A 20,157-nucleotide genomic window follows, 5' to 3' on the forward strand; every position below is an offset into this window, starting at 1 on the left:
GTTTTTTTTTTTTAAGAAATTAGCTCTTTTTTGGGGGTGGGGGTCTTTATTGAATTTGTTACAATATTGCTTCTGTTTTATGTTTTGATTTTTTGGCTGCAAGGCATGTGGGATCTCAGCTCCCCAACCAGGGATCGAACCCACACACCCTGCATTGGAAGGCAAACTCAACCACTGGACCACCAGGGAAGTGCCTCTTTGCTGTCTTAAGTAGGTGCTTTGGGGATTCATCAGTGTGATTTGTGGATATTTGAAGCAATGCAGGAAATGCCAGAAAGTGCCCTGATTACCTGTAGATGTTTTTCTTGCCTCTGAAGTGAAGATTACACTCACAAAATAAGGTTTAAATTAGACCCTTCTCTCCCCTCTCTACTGCTGTGTTCTCTGCCCCCAAATCTTCTGCTCCAGCCCTAGTTTTGTGCCTACATCACTCCAGCCTTGGCATCGGCTTACCTGTGTTGTCACTCTAGATCACCACACTGCACATACAAGGGGGTACCTGCAGCTCATCTTCAACGACCAGTTGTTGGGTGGAATAGGAGTATCTCAGGATGTCTGAAGCTCTTAGACCAGTGCTCTGAGCATACTCCTGTTTCTACAACGTTAGCGCCCCAACCTCTATCCCTGGTTCAAAGCAGCCTTCATTCCCAAAATGACAGTGGCAAGACTACTGGGCTGAATAAAGAATTCAGTCCCAGACCTATGGCCCATCAGCTGCAGGAAACCCTCATTTCCTAGGTTACCACAGCTCCCTGTGTATGACTTTTAGAGTGCACTTTTTTTTATCAGTGTTATTGATACATAATTGATGTATAATAAATTTCACAAATTTAGACTATAGAATTTGATAAATTTTGTCTGACATATACATCTGTGAAACTGTCACCATAGTTAAGATCGTAAACAAATTTATCACCTCAGGCCCTCCCCACCTCCCTGCACTGACAACCACTGATCCACTTTTTGTCACCATAGATTAGTCTGCATTTTCTAGAATTCTATGGAATTATGGAATTAAATGGAATTATGAAGTGTGTACCATTTTTTTTGGAGGGGGGCGTCTGGCCTCTTTCACTCAGAGTAAATATTCTGAGTTTCATCCACATCATAGTATATATCAATAGTTGGTTTCTTTTTATTTCTGAGTAGTATTCCATTGTATGGATATGCCATAATTTGTTAATGCATTTACCTGTTGAGAAACATTGTTGTTTCCAGTTTGGAACTATATGCTATGAATATTCATGTACTAGTCTTTTTTATGGATGTATAGTTTCATTTCCCTATAAGTGGGATGGCTGGATCATATGGTGTATATTTAACATTTTTAAGAAACTGCCATTGTTTTCCAAAGTGATTATGCCATTTGGTGTGATCAGTGTATTAGTCCCTATGGCTGCTGAAACAAATTACCATGAATCTGGTGACTTAAAGCAACAGAAATTTATTCTCTTACAGCTCTAGAGGCCAAAAGTCCAAAATCAGTATCACTGGGTTGAAATCAAGTGTTAGTGGGGCCACATTCCCTTGTAAGAGAGAATCTGTTTCATGCCTTTTCCAGCTTCTGGTGGTTGCCTGCATTCCTTGACCTGTGGCTGCATCACCCTGGTCTCTGCTTCTGTGATCACATTGCTTCCTCCTCTTCTGTCTGTGAAATCTCCCTCTGCCTCTCTCTTATAAAAACACTCATGATGGCATTCAGGGTCCACCCATTCAGGGTCCATAATATTCTCAGGATTAGACTGTTAACTCAGTCACATCTCCAAAGACACCCTTCCCCCTTTTTGGCCATGTAAGGCAACAGTCTCAGGTTCCATGAATTAGAATGTGGATAGCTTTGATCAGGGGGCATTTTTAAGCCCACCACAGACAGTCTTTTTAATTTCAGTCATTTTAACAGGTTTGTAGTAGTATCACAATATGGTTTTAATTTGCATTTTTCTGATGGCTAATGATATTGAGCAACTTTTCCTGTGTTTAGTTATATTTATATATCTTCTTTGGTGAAGTATGTGTTCAAATATTTTGCCCATTTTGGTTTTTTTGCCTATTTTTAAGTTGGATTGTTCATTTTCTTATTTTTGAGCTTTGAGATTTCTTTATATATTCTGCAAGGAAGTTCTTTATCAGCTATATAATTTATAGCATTTCTTCCTATATGTGGTTTGTTTCTCATTCTCTTTTTATATATATATATTTATTTATTTATTTATTTAATTTATTTATTTTGGGCTGTGTTGGGTCTTCATTGCTCTGTGTGGGCTTTCTCTAGTTGTGGCAAGTGGGGGCTACTCTTCATTGTGATGCGAAGGCTTCTCATTGCAGTGGCTTCTCTTGTTGTGGAGCACAGGCTCTAGGCATGTGGGCTTCAGTTGTTGTGGCTCGCAGGCTCTAGAGCGCAGGCTCAGTAGTTGTGGTGCACGGACTTAGTTGCTTGGCGGCATGTGGGACCTTCCTGGACCAGGGCTTAAACCCGTGTCCTGCATTGGCAGATGGATTCTTAACCACTGCACCACCAGGGAAGCCCTCTTTCTCATTCTCTTTGACAGCATTTCTTTCTTTCTTTTTTTTTTTATTTTTTGGCTGCTTTGGGTCTTTGTTGCTGCACTCGGGCTTTCTGGCTTTCTCTAGTTGCGGTGAGCTGGGGCTACTCTTCTGGGGGCTACTCTTCATTGCAGTGCACAGACTTCTCATTGTGGTGGCTTCTCTTGTTGCGGAGCATGGGCTCTAGGCACGCGGGCTTCAGTTGTTGTGGTGCATGGGCTCAGTAGCTGTGCCTTGCAGGCTCTAGAGCGCAGCCTCAGTAGTTGTGGCGCACGGGCTTAGTTGCTCCTTGGCATGTGGGATCTTCCCAGGCCAGGGATAGAGCCCATGTCTGCTGCACGGGCGGGCAGATTCTTTTTTTTTTTTAATAGATCTTTACTGGAGTATAATTGCTTCACAATACTGTTAGTTTCTGTTGCACAACAAAGTGAATCAGCCATATGCATAAACATGTCCTCATATCCCCTCCCTCTTGAGCCTCCCTATCCCACCCCTCTAGGTCATCACAAAGCACCGAACCTATCTCCTTGTGCTGTGCTGCTGCTTCCCACCAGCCAACTATTTTACATTCGGTAGTGTATATATGTCGATGCTACTCTCACTTCGCCCCAGCTTCACCCTCCCACCCCATGTCCTCAAGTTCACTCTCTATGTCTCCCTCTTTATTCGGCAGGTGGATTCTTAACCACTGTGCCACCAGGGAAGTCCCAACAGCATTTCTTGATTTGTATCATAATTCATCCCTTTTAGACCTTCTGGACTGGACCCCTTAAGGGCATGGACTATAAACTATTCCTTCTATGTCCTCAGCACCCATTACAATGCCTGACATGTAAAAGATCTTCATTGAATATTTACTGTTCTTCTCTTCATTGCTCATCCTTTTCATAAGGTCACATTTAAAAAGCAAAATTTCTCATATTATTAACATAATTTCAGTGTGGTCTATTTAAGATGTAGTTTATTTAATTTATTTTTTATTGAGATATAATTTGCAAGTTATAAAAATTCACCCTCTTAAAGTGTACAATTCAGTGGTTGTTAGTATATTTATAAGGTTGGGCAACCATCACCACTGTCTAATTCCAGAACATTTTCATCACCACGAAAAGAAACTCCATGCCCATTAGTATCACATCCCATTCCCTTCTCCCCCCTCCACCCTCCATGATCCCTGGCAACCATTAATCTACTTTCTGTCTCTATGGTGTTGTGTATTCTGGACATGTCATATAAATGAAGTCCCATGATCACCATCTGCAAGCTGGAGACCCAGGAAAGCCAATGGTGTAGTTCAGTCTGAATCCAAAGAACTGAGAACCAGGGGAGTCAATGGTGCAATTCCCAGTCCAAGGGCAAGAGAAGACCGATGTTTCAGCTCATCCAGTCAGGCAGAAAAGCAAAGTCTTCCTTCCTCTGCCTTCTTTTTCTGTTCAGGCCCTCAGTAGATTGGATGATGTGCACCCACATTGGGGAGGGCAATCTGCTTTACTGTCTACCAGTTCAGATGCTAATCTCACAGACACATGTAGAAATAATGTCTAGCCAAGTATCTAGGCACCTCCTGATCCAGTCAAGTTAACGCATAAAATTAGCTATCATAAAGATCATCCACATTGTATCATGTATTAGTACGTCATCCCTTTTTATGATTAAATAATATTCCATTATATGCATATACCGCATTTTGTTTATCCATCCATCGGTGGTTGGAAATTTGAGCTGTTTCAGCTTTTTAGCTACTATGCATAATGATGCTATCAACATTCATGTAAAATTTTTTGGTTTAATATATGTTTTTAATTCTCTTGGGCATATACCTAGAAGTGGAATTGTTGGGTTGTACGGTAATGCTATGCTAAACGTTTTGAGGACCTTCCAACTGTTTTCCAAAGTGGCTGTACCATTTTACATTACCATCAGGAATGTATGAGGGGGTCCTATTTTCCCACATTCTCTCCAACATTTATTATTACCTGTCTTTTTTATCATGGCCATCCTAGTGGGTATGAAATGGTTTTGCTTTGCATTTCTCTAATGACTAATGATGTTGGCATCTTTTCACTTGTTTATTGGTTAATAGCTGATTTAAAGTCTATGGTATGTCTGGTGATTTCAACATCTGAACTTCCCCAGGGACCATTCCTATTACATTGTATTTGCTATTTTCTTTCCTGTTTAAAGGGCCATATTTTGTTTCTTGGCACACTTGTAGTTTTTTTGTTAAAAACTGGACATTTAAATAATAAATTGTGGCAACTCTGAAAATCAGATTCTCTCCCCTTCCCAGCATTTGTTGTTGTTGCTGGTGGTTGTTGTTTGTTTGTTTTAGTGGCTTTTCTGAACAATAAATTCTGTATTCTTTGTTGTGTGAGGTTGCTGAAGTCTCTGCTCAGTTAACTTAGTGGTCAGGTAATCACTGGGCAGAGATTTCCTTAGATGGCTGGAACCAGTGTATCTCCCAGTCTTTGCCGAAGGGCTCTGTGTGCATGTTGGAGCATGCCTTCAACATTCATTCAGGAAGTTAACAACTCTGCCTTAGCTTCCACTTTCTATTGTGTGGGCCCTCAAGGTCATCCAGAGCTGAGAGCTAAGGACCTCCTCAGGTCTTTCCACAGCGTGCATGGAGTTCTGGGCATACATAGCCCCATACATACACTTGACTTTCTAGATTCTTAGGAATATGTCAGAGCTTTCAAAGTCCCTATGGACATCTTATGCCCCATATTTTCCTTTAAAGCTTTTTTGGTTAGCGTATTGTTTATCCCAACTTTATTTGTCACTCCTGTCAACCAGAGAGTTAAACAATTGCCACTAATTGTTTGGCCAAACACCCCTGTGGAAAATGCTTTTCCCACTAGATGAACTCCACGCTGAGTCATGTCAAATATAGACAGCCTTGCAAGTAGGGTCTTCCAGGAACCACCAGGCAAGTCAAAGGATGATAATTCTCTGGAAATGAGGCTTTGAAGGGCGTCTAACTCCATTCAGCAACTTCCAGTGGTTGCCAGGTTACCAATTTTTGAGATGATTGCAGGCTGTTTGTTTTCAAGGCAGTATGGAGCTAGAGAAGGGGGTTGGAAGAGGGCAAGTTAAAATGCCACAAATCTCACTGTTTTTGCTGAGATTGAGCCATTTTTTCCTGAATAAACACTCCTCAGATTGCTGCAAGGCTTGGGGTTTATATCTAGAGTTCTGAAAAAGTGAACTGAAAATTTTTAGCAGTTTTCTTCTTCCTTTTATAAAGAATTTGTGGTGGTCCTTACTCTGCCATTTTCTCTAACATTACTCCTCTGTAGCTTATTTAAGGTGACATATTTTGCCACTCAAATGGTTGTATCCAATTACCATATTTTTGCATGGCTAACTCCTACAAATCCTTAGGACTCAGCTCAAGAGCCCCTTCCTTGAGCAATGGAACACTTTCCGTAAATTAAATCAGATGCAGAAGCTGATTAAGGGAATCAGATGCTGTCCCAGCTGCTCTTGTTCAATGAGTGAATGAGGAGAACTGGATCTATGCCAAGTCAGCATTCACTTTTCCCAGTTCCCCCCACCTCCTCCCTATAGTAGCCCTTGAAGCACTGCCTCTGAGAGCCTGAGGCTCTGCAGATCATAGCATGAAATTCTAAAGCAGAGGAATTCTTGGGGGGATTTCAGAAAGCAGATTCAAGCAGCAGGCTGTCAGTTGGGCTGGCTAACATCAAAATCCTTTCTAACCAGAAATTATATGTTTTCTTGAATGAAAAGAATGAACAATTACTCCGATGATTCACTAACAAGGCCATTGTATTTTTTTTACAAAATTATAGAAATATGTAAATTACTGATACGTGCCCCCCGCCAAAGAAAATTCACTACCTATTAGAAATATGAATATAAGAAAAGTTTTCTTAATCTATTATGAAGATTCTTGTAGAGAAATGTTGGCTAAGAATTTTGAAGACCATTGGCACAGGTATATTGATACTACCACTGCCTTGGATCATATCTAAGTTTTTCAAATTAGACAATTAGTATGAATCAACCTGAACATCCCCTGGGACATGTGAGTCCTATTTTGGAGACCATAGTGTTAAATTTTTTTTAATGGGCTATAATGTTATTTCTAAGTGGATTTAGAGCATTTTTAATGTACAGAATTAAGAAAATCGGACATTTATTGGTTTTATATAACATAATGCATTTATAGACTGGTGTAATATGTTGTGGAAAGAAAAAACTGTTGGGAAACTAATACCAATAAATAGTGGTTGATTATGGTACTGCTGATATTTTAAACAGCTCTCTTTTAGGACTTCCCTGGTGGTCCAGTGGTTGGGACTCCGTGCTTCCACTGCAGGAGGCGCGGGTTCAACCCCTGGTTGGGGAACTAGGATCCCGTATGCCATGCAGCACAGTCAAATAAATAAATAAAAATAAAATCATTGAACAGCTCTCTTCATATACTATTTAGACAAAATAACCAAAAATTTTAGACTTACGGGATTATAATGAAGACAGTCATTCATACCTAAAGTTCTAAAGCAAAGCAAAGAGAAATTGAGGCTGCCCAGTTATCCTGTGAAGTTTGTCATTGAAGACCTCTAGCCTAGGTGACTCAGAGAGAATAAAATGCTCTTCTGGGCTTCCCTGGTGGCGCAGTGGTTGAGAGTCCGCCTGCCGCTGCAGGGGACACGGGTTCGTGACCCGGTCCGGGAAGATCCCACATGCCGCGGAGCGGCTGGGCCCGTGAGCCATGGCCGCTGAGCCTGCGCGTCTGGAGCCTGTGCTCCGCAACGGGAGAGGCCACAACAGTGAGAGGCCCGCGTACCGCAAAAAAAAAAAAAAAAAAAGAATAAAATGCTCTTCTTTTAATAACAGATTTTTGCCTGAATAACTCAGACAATTTCATTGATATTTCAATTAGCATTATCCATAAAATCATTTAAGTAAGAAGTTTTAAAATTAGAACCTCTAACTGAGGCATTCAAAACAAAAGATACAACATTCCAAAGCAAAGTGAAAGTTGGTTGTATGGCCATTTTAAAAATAACTTTATATTTTGAAATAGTTCAAGACTTCCAAGAAATTACAAAAATAGTTCAGAGGGTCTCATGCACCCTTCACCAAGCTTTATATAATGTTAATATCTTACATAGCCATTATATGTCAAAACTAGAATTGCATAACTCTTAAACTCCCCATTCATGTTGAGCCTATAAAAGCATCAAGTTGCTGGAGTCAAAATATAGGATTTTTGAAGGATGATACTTCTTCAGAAAGAACTCTGGGTATACAATGTTCATTGCAGCTCTATTTACAATAGCCAGGACATGGAAGCAACCTAAGTGTCCATTGACAGATGAATGGATAAAGAAGATGTGGCACATATATACAATGGAATATTACTCAGCCATAAAGGGAAACAAAATTGAGTTATTTGTAGTGAGGTGAATGGACCTAGAGACTGTCATACAGAGTGAAGTAAATCAGAAAGATACAAACAAATACCATATGCTAACATACATATATGGAATCTAAAAAAAAAAAAAAGGTTCTGAAGAACCTAGGGGTAGGATAGGAATAAAGACGCAGACGTAGAGAATGGACTTAAGGACACGGGGAGGGGGAAAGGTAAGCTGGGACGAAGTGAGAGAGTGGCATTGACATATATACACTACCAAGTGTAAAATAGATAGCTAGTGGGAAGCAGCTGCATAGCACAGGGAGATCAGCTGGGTGCTTTGTGACCACCTAGAGGGATGCATACGGAAGGTGGGAGGGAGACGCAAGAGGGAGGAGACATGGGGATATGTGTATATGTATAGCTGATTCACTTTGTTATAAAGCAGAAACTAACACACCACTGTAAAGCAATTACACTCCAATAAAGATGTTTTTAAATTTTAAATAAATAAATAAATAAAAAAACAAACAAACCAACCTCTGGGTATGCTAGGGGTCCCCCCTAATGCTTCATCCACAAGCGACCACAGATCTATAACAAATTTTATTTTCTATTATTTCTAAGAGGCCCTAACTGTCTGGAAAACTGTAGGAGAATAAAACCTTAAGGTAATTATATGCGTTTTTGGTTTGGCTTTGGTTTTTTATTTCCTTAAAGCTTGGCAGCTTTTACTATTTTCTAATTCAAGGAGAATATTCAACAACAACAAAAAATTGTCTCTAGGTAACTGTGATACAAGACTTCAAAGGCAAAATTTCTTTTTCTTTAAATCTCTCATGAGCATATCTCTAATGTTATTTCTACTTTTGTAGCTGTCTCATTTTAGCAAAATTGTCATTGAAATCTACTTGGGAGAGAAGGGGAACGGCAGTCATATGCTCAGTGTGGTTTTTATCTGCCTGAACACAGACCAAACGCCTGCAGGTCTGTACCCTGGCAAGTCATACTTTATCACTGAGCATGCCTTTGTACCTCACTTCATGACTCAGTGCTTGACTGGTCCACCTCCTTCCAATTCTGCATCACCCATGTCCTCTCCACTCAGCTGAACCTCTTCTTTTGATCTATCTTTTCAGGTTTGGATTCTTCCTGGGATTTTTGCAATCCCTCAAATCTTAGACTTGGTCCACTAAAAATAGGGCATGTTTAATTCAAAATCCAATACCTTCACTTCATTCCTTTTGGGGAAAAAATTAATCATTTTATTTCTTATGTTAATGTTGTTGATCTTATTTTCAATTCATCTCTGCATTTCCTACTTTACCTAGCAGAGTGCCTTGGACATAATAGGAAATGAGTGAATGTCTAATGAATGGATGGATTCCTTCCATAAAGGAAGGAGCTGAAAGGATGACGAATTAAGGCAATTAGCCAGATAATTAAAACATTTTAAATTAAACATATAGAGACTGTCATACAGAGTGAAGTAAGTCAGAAAGAGAAAAACAAATATCGTATATTAACACATATATGTGGAACCTAGAAAAATGGTACAGATGAACTGGTTTGCAGGGCAGAAATAGAGACACAGATGTAGAGGACAAACGTATGGACACCAAGTGGGGAAAGTGGCGGGGGTGGTGGTGGGGTGGTGGGGTGATGAATTGGGAGATTGGGACTGACATGTATACACTGATGTGTATCAAATGGATGACTAATAAGAAAATAAATTTTTTAAAAAACACATTTTTTTCTAACATTTGGACAGTTCAGCAAGAGTTTTTTTTAATTATACAGATAATTACTTTAATATACCACATCACTCTTTGCACATGTGTGAGACCCAATATTTATATACAAATACAGTCTTACAAAAAGTAGGTAACCCCAGTTGGATTAAAAATCATGTTCATGGAAAATTTCTAAATGAATACAAAAGATACTGTTACCAATAAATATTATTTCTGGAGAGTGAGGAAAGGGAATTTTTTGATCAATGAGGTCACCAGACTTACAATTTTTACAGTGTATGCTTCTGTACTGTTTTTTTAATTAATTTATCTTCTTTCTTTCTTTCTTCCTTCCTTCCTTCTGTCCTTCCTTCCTTCCTTTCCTTCTTTCTTTCTTTCTTTCTTCCTTCCTTCCTTCCTTCCTTCCCTTCTTTCCTTCTTTCTTCCTTCCTTCCTTCCTTCCTTTCTTTCCTTCCTTCTTTCTTCCTTCCTTCCTCCCTCCCTCCCTCTCTCTCTCTCTCCATTCCTTCCTTCCTTCCTTCCTTCCTTCCTTCCTTTCTTTCTTTCTTTCTTTTCTTTTCTTTTCTTTTCTTTTCTTTTCTTTTCTTTTCTTTTCTTTTCTTTTCTTTTCTTTTCTTTCTTTCCTCTCCCATGCCACACGGCTTGTGGGATCTTAGTTCCCCAACCAGGGATTGAACCTGGGCCCTCGGCAGTGAAAACATGAGTGCAGAGTCCTAACCACTGGACCGCCAGGGAATTCCCACTTCTGTACTGTTTTAATTTTTCATGAGCATGTATTACTTTTCAATATTAATTTTTAAGATTATATTAACTAAGCAGAAAGCTAAGCAGAGGTACTGTGGTCCTGAACTTTTGAGCTTATAGCCTTCATTGACTCATAGTGGGGAACACAAAAACAAATGCCTCCAGAGCACAGGCAGGTAATGTAAGTAAGCAAACTGGGCTGCAAATAGATTATGGCAAAGGGGGCAGTGCCTGCTCTGTCTAAAGTGGCCAGGTGCTACCCAATTAGCAACTCTAGCTAATTGCTGCTATGCAGGAATATGGGTCCAATGCTGTCATCACTCAATTTTCAAAGGAAGTTAGAGGTCTGGAAAATTTTTGGTGTAATTTCCTGATTTTTAAATGAAAGCAATTGATTTTAAAATTTTATAGTTTAAGATGTAGACCAAACAAAACATGTCTATGGCCCAGATCCAACCTGTGGGTCACCAGTTTGCAAGCTCTGACTTAGGTAGTAGTTTAGAATAATTTGTTTGTTCTTTTAAAAACAGATGAGATGTTTCAGGAAATTTACTCATCTGTTGCCTGTTTTCCTCCTATCCAGAATAGCAGTCAGTGTTCCAGAGCATACAAAAAGCTTTAGGTATTGCCATGATGACTGAGCTATTAGGACCCAGAAACTGTCAAGCCTCTGCAGACTTGCTAACTGATTCCCAATCAGCATAGCATTCTGGGGCCAGTCACAAAGAATAAGGTCTCAGGCGTGGTAGCAGCTTTTCCTGAGAAGGCTGTGAAGGCCAAGAATTGAAATGAGGTTGATAGAAAAGAATCAAATTGGAGTGGTCTTCAAGCCTTAGAGTTATGGCCAATTGGATTATAAACTTTCAAATAGTCATGGTGGCCAAATTTAGATTATGCCTAATGTGATGTTTGGGTATGAGCAGGGTTCAAGACAAATAAAAAGCATTTATTCCACATAAAGACATTGGGAGGCAGATACACATTTAGAAAGATGAGTACCTCCCAGCTTCAGGCTTAGTATTCAAGGTCGAGCCATAAGGGAAGAATAATTCAGAATAACCCAATGGAGTCTGTTTTTCACTTAAAATCATTTTTATCACCATTCAATAAAGACCATGAAGATAGTGCAGTTACCCTGCAAATGAATTCTGTCAAGTCACTTGCTCAATTAAGGTTTCATGCCAGGTATTTTCCCCTTACAGATAACAATGTCTGCCATACCACTCACCAGCACTCGCCATTGAAAACTTAGCTGAAAGCCAAGAAATAAATAACATTAACCAACAAAAGCCCTCAAAGCATCCAAAATTACCTTTGCAAGGCCAGGAAGTAAGGACCACAAGGCTGTTTAGAGGGGCATCTCTCCCTCCACACAGCACATGTTGAGACTAGTTGGCACACAACGCTGAGAAAATAGACTCTGGTTCTTCAGTTCAAGGAGGTTGGAAGCAGCAAATGAATACAATACAGCACTTCGTAGGCACTCCATATATTTATCAAGTGATATATATGAATACTGGAAACAAAACACAGCTAAAACTATCAGCCAGCTGCCTGACAGGAAGAGAGAAGGCAGATATCCTGAAGAGTTGACACAGACTTAAAATAACACCTTGGTCTGAAGATATTAAGGGTGGGAATAAAGCTCCTGAAAGCCTCACTCTACTCTGCACAGTGCCAAGCTGCTGCTCTTCCCTGGTTGAGAGGGTCTGCTCTGGGGCCCGGATGCCTGGGTTCCATTGTTACCAACAGGCTGGTTGAAGTGGGACAAGTAGCTTAACCTCTCCTTTTTTTTTTTTTTTTTTGTTGAAGTATAGTTGATTTACAATGTTGTGTTAGTTTCAGGTGTACAGCAAAGTGATTCAGTTATACGTATACATATATGCATTCTTTTTCAGATTCTTTTCCCTTATAGGTTATTACAAAATACTGAGTGTAGTTCCCTGTGCTATACAGTAGGTCCTTGTTGGTTATCTATTTTATATTTTTATGTATATCGGTGTGTGTGTGTGTGTGTGTGTTAACCTCTCTTAACTTGGATTTCCTCATCTACAAAATCTATCTGCCTCATAGGGTTATGAGGATTCAATGAGTTAACGTTTGTTAAAAAAAAAAAAAAACAACAACTTAGAAGAGTGCCACATACATAAAGAATACTCAATAAGGTTATCTCTGAATGAGGGTACTGTGTCATCCCTGAAAAAGAGTAGATTATGTTCAGGATAATCTAATTAATAAGACAGGAAGTAAGTAACAAATGTATGGCAGACCCTCTCCCAAAATTCTTAAAACAAAAAGTTTTGGTTGGGGCTTCCCTGGTGGCGCAGTGGTTGGGAGTCCGCCTGCCGACGCAGAGGACATGGGTTCGTGCCCCGGTCCGGGAAGATCCCACGTGCCACGAAGCGGCTGGGCCCGTGAGCCATGTCCGCTGAGCCTGCGCGTCCGGAGCCTGTGCTCTGCAACGGGAGAGGCCACAACAGTGAGAGGCCCGCGTACCGCAAAAAAAAAAAAAAAGTATTGAAGAGGCTGAGCTTTATACTTTATACTTTTCATTCCATCATAAAGGAGGGCTAAAAAAAATTTCAGCCTTCTATAAACTCCTTCAGAATCAGAAGTGTATAACTGCCTTTATTTCCCCTCTCAATGACTAGCATAGGATTAAAACTGTTTGGCCTCATTTTTGGCCATTTGAGTCTGACGGACCCTCACCCACACATAAGCAAGATTGAAGCACTGTTTAAATTTGGATTCAGAATACCCTAGCCATGCTTTCCTCTTGATTTCAATTTCCTTCTGTTTCTCTTATCTCCCCTGCTTCAAACTCCTGACTCCATTGCCCAGCTTTGGCCTCCATATTTGCCCCATGGATTTGGTGTTCGCCTTTCCTCCCCGCTGTGTTCTGACATCAGTCACTCACTACTTGAACCGTCATCATCTACGCTCTCACCAGTGCTGGCTACATAATCTGTGGAGCCCAGTGAAAAATGAAAAAGTGAGGCCTCTTGTTTAAAAAGCAGAAGAAAAAGTTTTTCCCTTTTTCTTTGTGGTCCCTCTCTTGACTTGTCATGGTGTTTTATACTTGCTGCTTGATGTTGCACTCCCTCATGCTTGAGGACACTTGAGGGACGAGTGTGTCCCAGTCCCACAACTCAACAGGCGGCCCGTGTGTGGCATGCCTGGCCCCATCCCTTCCTGCCTCATGCCCAGGCCCCAACCAATGGATGCTGGGGGCGCTGGCAGTTGAGAAGCAGAGAGCAAGAAGTGGTGAAAAGCAAGATGGCTTATGAGCTGAAGCCCCAAGTCCCTGGTTCATGCTCCATTGTCCCATCCAACTTCACTTATAAAACACAAATTCAAAAATTAAATTATTAAAAATTTCAAGATGGCGATCACAGAGCATTAAACTTGAAGCATGGCATCCTTCTCAGCAGAAGGCTTTGCACATCTGCACTGGTTGCAGGCTCATGATGCATGAGCCCTGCCTGCCACCTTGGAGTTCTAAATCCCATCCCCACTTGGGCCTCTTGGCCAGCACCCTGGTCCTTTGGGAGGGAGTCTGATTCAGACACTGTCCTTCACACTGTAAACTCAAAGCCAGAATCCCAGAATTCAGTCAAGTTATTCCTTGTGCCTCTTGCTTTACTTTGTGTGTCTGGCTTCCCTGGATCCACATACCCAACATGCACAAGTACCTCAGGACAAGAAATGAATGAGCCACGTTTTCCCCACACTAGTCTCTGCTTTTCTTTTCAGAAGCATTTCCAAGCGTCTGAGCGCCTGAGAGGAGTGCTGGACCAGATCCCAACACACACATAAAACTGTATAACAGGACACCCTTCATCTAAGACCTTTTTCTTTTTTTCCTCCTTACCTTTCTCTAGCTCCATCTTCTTACTCATATTTCAAGTTACACTGTGTTGAGTATAGGAAGTCACTGTTTATGTTTATTATTAAAAGAGGCATTCTGATCCAGCCGTGACAAGATAGAGAATCAAACAAAACCCACTGTAACGCCCTTCAGCGTAATCTGAGTAGGCTGTATGGATTTTATAGTAACCAGCCATGTGCTTCCGGCTGCCAGCTCCCAGACTGAATTTCTCTGCTACCAGTAGATATTGGAGATCTTTTGCCAATTCGCTGGAGAAATAGAAACAAGATTTACTGAGATCAGATATACCGTATTTATTTCAGGTGACTTAATGGTTGCTTTATCTTGAGCATTTAAAAAATCTGTTAGGCTTAAAAAATTTTGAATTTAAATGTGAAAGTTATGGTTGTCCTTAGCTAATTCAGTCCCTGCCTTATCCTTTTATCAGTCACATCATATGAAATCATATCATTTGTCATTTCATATCAGAGTTTTAAAATGAAAAAGACCTTGAAATCATCTCATCTACTCATTTCACTTTACAGATGAGGAAACTGAGACCCAGAGTCACACACAGCGTGTTAGGTAGTGTTGGGAGCACAGCTGGAAAGGCTTCTGACTTCCTGCCAGCCCTGCCCTGACTCTACAGCATGAAGACTCAAAGAATCAAAGAAGTATAAGAAATGTTTTGGGGATATTTATAGAGTTTTTTTTCTGATTAAATGACCAACAAATTAGCCTCAAATAGAACATTTTAAACTCTTTTATATAAAAATGGAAAGGCCAACTACAAACTGGGAAACATTGAAAATTTGCAACACATAAACCTTACTGCTCTCATTAGATTGAAAAGCACCCATATACTTATATAATTACAAATCAATTATCCTTGGTATTTGAGCTTATCCAGAATCTTGTTTGTTTGTTCCTTTTCAGGATCCCACGTAATGATCGTTTTTAACAGCACTCACAGAACCAGCACCATGACATACCCTAGAGACCCCAGCACCAGCCAGTCAGTGCCCCCTCCTCAGAGGTCCAGGCCTCACCCAAGGATGCTGCCTTCAAGCTCCTGAGGCAACAGTACAGCTGAGCAGTGAACCTTCTCAGAGGCTTGAGTCTCAGCTTTGTAGGACCCATCCTCAAGCTTCTAACCTTAACAGTCCCAAACTCTGCCATTTATTCCCGGGGTTTTAGGCTGGTAGCTGCGTCCTAAGACAGCTACTTCCTTAGTGTTTCTTTTTTCCCTTTTCATTTCTTCAGTATTTGGTTGACGCATCTTTATATGAAATTCTCTGTTAAAATAACTCGTGTGATTTCTGTCTCCCGACTGATACAATCAATCCAACAACCCTGTGAGGGTATATCCATTTTTCAGATGAAAAAATGGAAACATAGAATAGATGAGTAACTGAACTAAAGACACAAACTAGTATGAGACAGAAATAAGCTTAAACCCAGGTCTTTCTGGTTGCAAAGCCATTGTTCTTTTAAACAGCACAGTTCTGCAAGGTAAAGGCAGATCTAGTCAATAGCTCTCTGGCCTCTTTCAGCAAGGAGATTGGTATTCAAATTAGACTGGGTAGAAGCAAAGTATGTCACATAAATGCAAGAGTGAGCACACCTGGGCCCAAGTGAATTCTATTCCAAGGCACTGAAGGGACCTGCAGACGTGATTTGGGATACTGTAATCATCTCCAAACAAAACTAGAGTAGTGGAGAAAGTTAAAGATTTTTCCCTTTTCCAAATGGGTATACGGATATTTAGTCTTCACATTAATCTCCAGCAAAACTCTCAGCTGTTCCTTGTGACTTTTACCAAAACTGCCTGATTCCCAAGAACAAGCACGTGGAACCAACTCAGCTCATTTACATTTACAGAGTGCTCTATAACATGCTTGTGGGTAAAATGGTGAAATAAGGAATGGATGAGAGTCACAATTTTGGTGTGTGAATATGCTTGTCTGGAAGTAAGGGAAGTAAGTTCAAGGGCAGTGTTGGTGCCTGGGCTGGACCCAGCAGGCGGGTTTCAAAAGGCAGAGCAGAGAGCAAACGCGAGTCTTAATCCTCACTGCCAGCGAGGCTCCTCCTGTGCCTCCCAGGGTAATGAATCCAGGTTGAAGTAAGACCAACAAGGAAGAAGTCATCAAGGTCATCCTGATGATCAGATACAGAAGGTAAGCAGACCCAGGGATTATTACTAGGGAGATGAGATAAATCTAGCAGACCTTGCAGTCAAGTGTTCCTTTCTAAGGGAGGAGCTTCAGGTTTCTCTTTGCATCCCTGTCTCCAAGTGGTTAAGATGGTGACCATTGTGGTCATTTGTTGGTTTCGCCACCAGCATCCATTCCTCTTCCTTCTGGCAGCAGTTCCTTAATCTTTCTTTGCAGGAACATGCTTTGCTTAATTGGCTACATTCTTTGTGAACATCAAGAAGTCCCACTGCCACCTCCAGCATGGGGTGAGCATGGGCCCCAAGCCAGGCCAATCAGATTCTCCTTAAAATTTGAATCCCTGATCAGAGACAAAAGACTAAAAACAATTGCTGCTGAAACAAAAGCAGCACCTTGAAAATACTGTCCATTGGTTCCTGCTCTTTGGATCCCCAAAGCTGCCTCTGTTCTGTTCTCTCCGGGCCTGATTCTTCCACTCCCCCTTCAATTTTCTGAGCTACCCCACTTCTCTCAAATAGATCCATGTTTAGCCAGGGCTTTTGTTCATTAGTTTGCTTGCTTGTAGCTGAGGAATTCTCACTGACTCCACAAGCTGTGCCGGTAAAGGAAAAATCTAAAGCTTCTCTGCAAACTTTAGCAGACTTCTATAGAAAAAAGACATCGGTCTTGGCCTTCCCTGGTGGTGCAGTGGTTGAGAGTCCTCCTGCCGATGCAGGGGACATGGGTTCGTGCCCCGGTCCGGGAAGATCCCACATGCCGCAGAGCGGCTGGGCCCTCAGAGCCATGGCCACTGAGTCTGCGCGTCCGGAGCCTGTGCTCCGCAACGGTGAGAGGCCCACGTGCTGCAAAAAAAAAAAAAAAAAAAAAGACATTGGTCTTTTTCTACATTGTTTCCAGTTGCACATACTCACAGCAAAGACACAGGGAAGCAGATTTTAACTTCTGTACTTTCAGGGACTGAGTTGACTTTTTGTTCACCACTAAATCTGAAGTGCCCAGCACAGTGGTAGGTGTTAAATAAATATCAATTATGTGAATAAATGGAAATAGAGAAGGAACTTTCCAACAATTAGTTTAATAATGGAATTGCTATATCATGGAGTAGCGAGCTCCTTGTCACTGCAGAGATTTTTTTTTAAATTTTATTGAAGTATAGTTGACTTACCATGTTGTGTTAGTTTCAGGTGTACAGCAAAGTGATTCAGGTATACATATACATGTAATCATTCTTTTTCAGATTCTTTTCTCATATAGGTTATAACAAAATACTGAGTAGAGTTCTCTGTGTTATACAGTAGGTCCTTGTTGATTATCTATCTTATATATAACAGTGTGTGTGTTAATTCCAAGCTCCTGATTTATCCCTCTCTCCCACATTTTCCCTTTGGTAACCATAAGTTTGTTTTCAATATCTGTAAGTCTGTTTCTGTTTTGTAAATAAGGTCATTTGTATCATTTTTAAAAATTAGATTCCACATATGAGTGATATCACATGATATTTGTCTTTGTCTGACTTACTTCACTTAGTATGATAATCCCTAGGTCCATCCATGTTGCTGCATATGTCATTATTTCATTCTTTTTATGGCTGGGTAATATTCCATTGTATATATGTAGCACATCTTTATCCATTCCTCTGTCAATGGACATTTAAGTTGCTTCCATGTCTTGACTATTGTAAATAGTGCTGCTGTGAACATAGGGGTGCATGTATCCTTTTGAATTATAGTTTTGTCTGGGTAAAAGCCCAGGAGTGGGATTGCTGGATCATACGGTAGTTCTATTTTTAGTTATTTAAGGAACCTCCATACTGTCCTCCATAGTGGTTGTACCAATTTACATTCCCACCAACAGTGTAGGAGGGTTTCCTTTTCTCCACACCCTCTCCACCATTTATTGTTTGTAGACTTTTTGATGATAGCCATTTTGACCAGTGTGAGGTGATGATACCTCATTGTAGTTTTGATTTGCATTTCTATGATTATTAGTGATGCTGAGCATCTTTTCACGTGCCTCTTGCCCATCTGTATGTCTTTAAAGAAATGTCTATTTATAGCTTCTGCCCATTTTTTGATTGGGTTGTTTGGTTTTTTGACGTAGAGCTTCATGAACTGTTTGTATATTTTGGAGATTAATCCCTTGTCAGTCAGTTCATTTACAAATATTTTCTCCCATTCTGTGGGTTGTCTTTTCATTTTGTTTATGGTTTCCTTTGCTGTGCAAAAGCTTTTAAGTTTAATTAGGCCCCATTTGTTTATTTTTATTTTTATTACTCCAGGAGGTGGATCAAAAAAATATTGCTGCAATTTATGTCAAAGAGTGTTCTGCCTATGTTTTCCTCCAAGAGTTTTATGGTCTCCAGCCTTACATTTAGATCTTTGATCCATTTTGAGTTTATTTTTGTGTATGGTGTTAGAGAATATTCTAATTTCATTCTTTTACATGTAGCTGTCCAGTTTTCCTAGCACCACTTATTGAAGAGGCTGTCTTTTCTCCATTGTATATTCTGTTTTGTTTTGTTTTGTTTTGTTTTTTTGCTGTACGTGGGCCTCTCACTGCTATGGCCTCTCCCGTTGCGCAGCACAGGCTCTGGACGCACAGGCCCAGCGGCCGTGGCTCACGGGCCCAGCCGCTCCGCGGCATGCGGGATCCTCCCAGACTGGGGCATGAACCCGCATCCCCTGCATCGGCAGGCGGACTCTTAACCACTGCGCCACCAGGGAAGCCCCTCTCCATTGTATATTCTTGCCTCCTTTCTCATAGATTAAATCACCTTAGGTGCGTGGGATTGTTTCTGGGCTTTCTACCCTGTTCCATTGATCTATATTTCTGATTTTGCACCAGTACCATACTGTTTTGATTACTGTAGCTTTGTAGTATAGTCTGAAGTCAGGGAGCCAGATTCCTCCAACTCCATTTTTCTTTCTCAGGATTGCTTTGGCTATTTGGGGCCTTTTGTGTTTCCATACAAATTTTAAAAATTTTTTGTTCTAGTTCTGTGAAAAATGCCATTGGTAATTTGATAGGGATTGCACTGAATCTGTAGAATGCCTTGTGTAGTGTAGTCATTTTGACAATATTGATTCTTCCAATCCAAGAACACAGCATATCTTTCCATCTGTTTGTGTCATCTTTGATTTCTTTCATAAGTGTCATAGTTTTCAGAGTACAGCTCTTTTGGCTCCTTAAGTAGATTTATTCCTAAGTATTCTATTCTTTTTGATACAATGGTAAATGGGATTGTTTCCTTAATTTCACTTTCTGATCTTTTGTTGTTAGCGTATAGGAATGCAAGAGATTTCTGTGCATTAATTTTGTATCCTGCAATTTTACTGAATTCATTGATTAGCTCTAGTAGTTTTCTGGCAACATCTTTAGGATTTTCTATGTATAGTATCATGTCATCTGCAAATGTGACAGTTTTGCTTCCTCTTTTCCAATTTGGTTTCCTTTTATTTCTTGTCTTCTCTGACTGCCATGGATAGGACTTCCAAAACTATATTGAATAAAAGTGGCGAGAGTGGACATACTTGCCTTGTTCCTGATCTTAGAGGGAATGCTTTCAGCTTTTCGCCATTGAGAATCATGTTAGCTGTGGATTTGTCATATACGGCATTTATTATATTGAGGTAGTTTCCCTCTGTGTCCACTTTCTGGAGAGTTTTTATCATAAATGGGTGTTGAATT

The 20,157-nt window shown here is 40.5% G+C and overlaps 1 non-coding gene and 1 pseudogene across 1 annotated transcript; one reads left to right on the forward strand and one right to left on the reverse strand.

Moving 5' to 3' along the window:
- LOC125963964 (translation initiation factor IF-2-like) overlaps window positions 1-12,422 on the forward strand; it is a 56,198-nt pseudogene extending 43,776 nt beyond the window's left edge.
- On the reverse strand, window positions 10,341-10,419 carry TRNAM-CAU (transfer RNA methionine (anticodon CAU)). The gene is given in 2 exon segments: window positions 10,341-10,376; window positions 10,383-10,419. It is a non-coding gene; the product is annotated as a tRNA-Met (tRNA).
- Window positions 12,423-20,157: the final 7,735 nt, after the last annotated feature.

This window comes from Orcinus orca, chromosome 3, assembly GCF_937001465.1.
Source record: "Orcinus orca chromosome 3, mOrcOrc1.1, whole genome shotgun sequence".
Taxonomy (NCBI): domain Eukaryota; kingdom Metazoa; phylum Chordata; class Mammalia; order Artiodactyla; family Delphinidae; genus Orcinus; species Orcinus orca.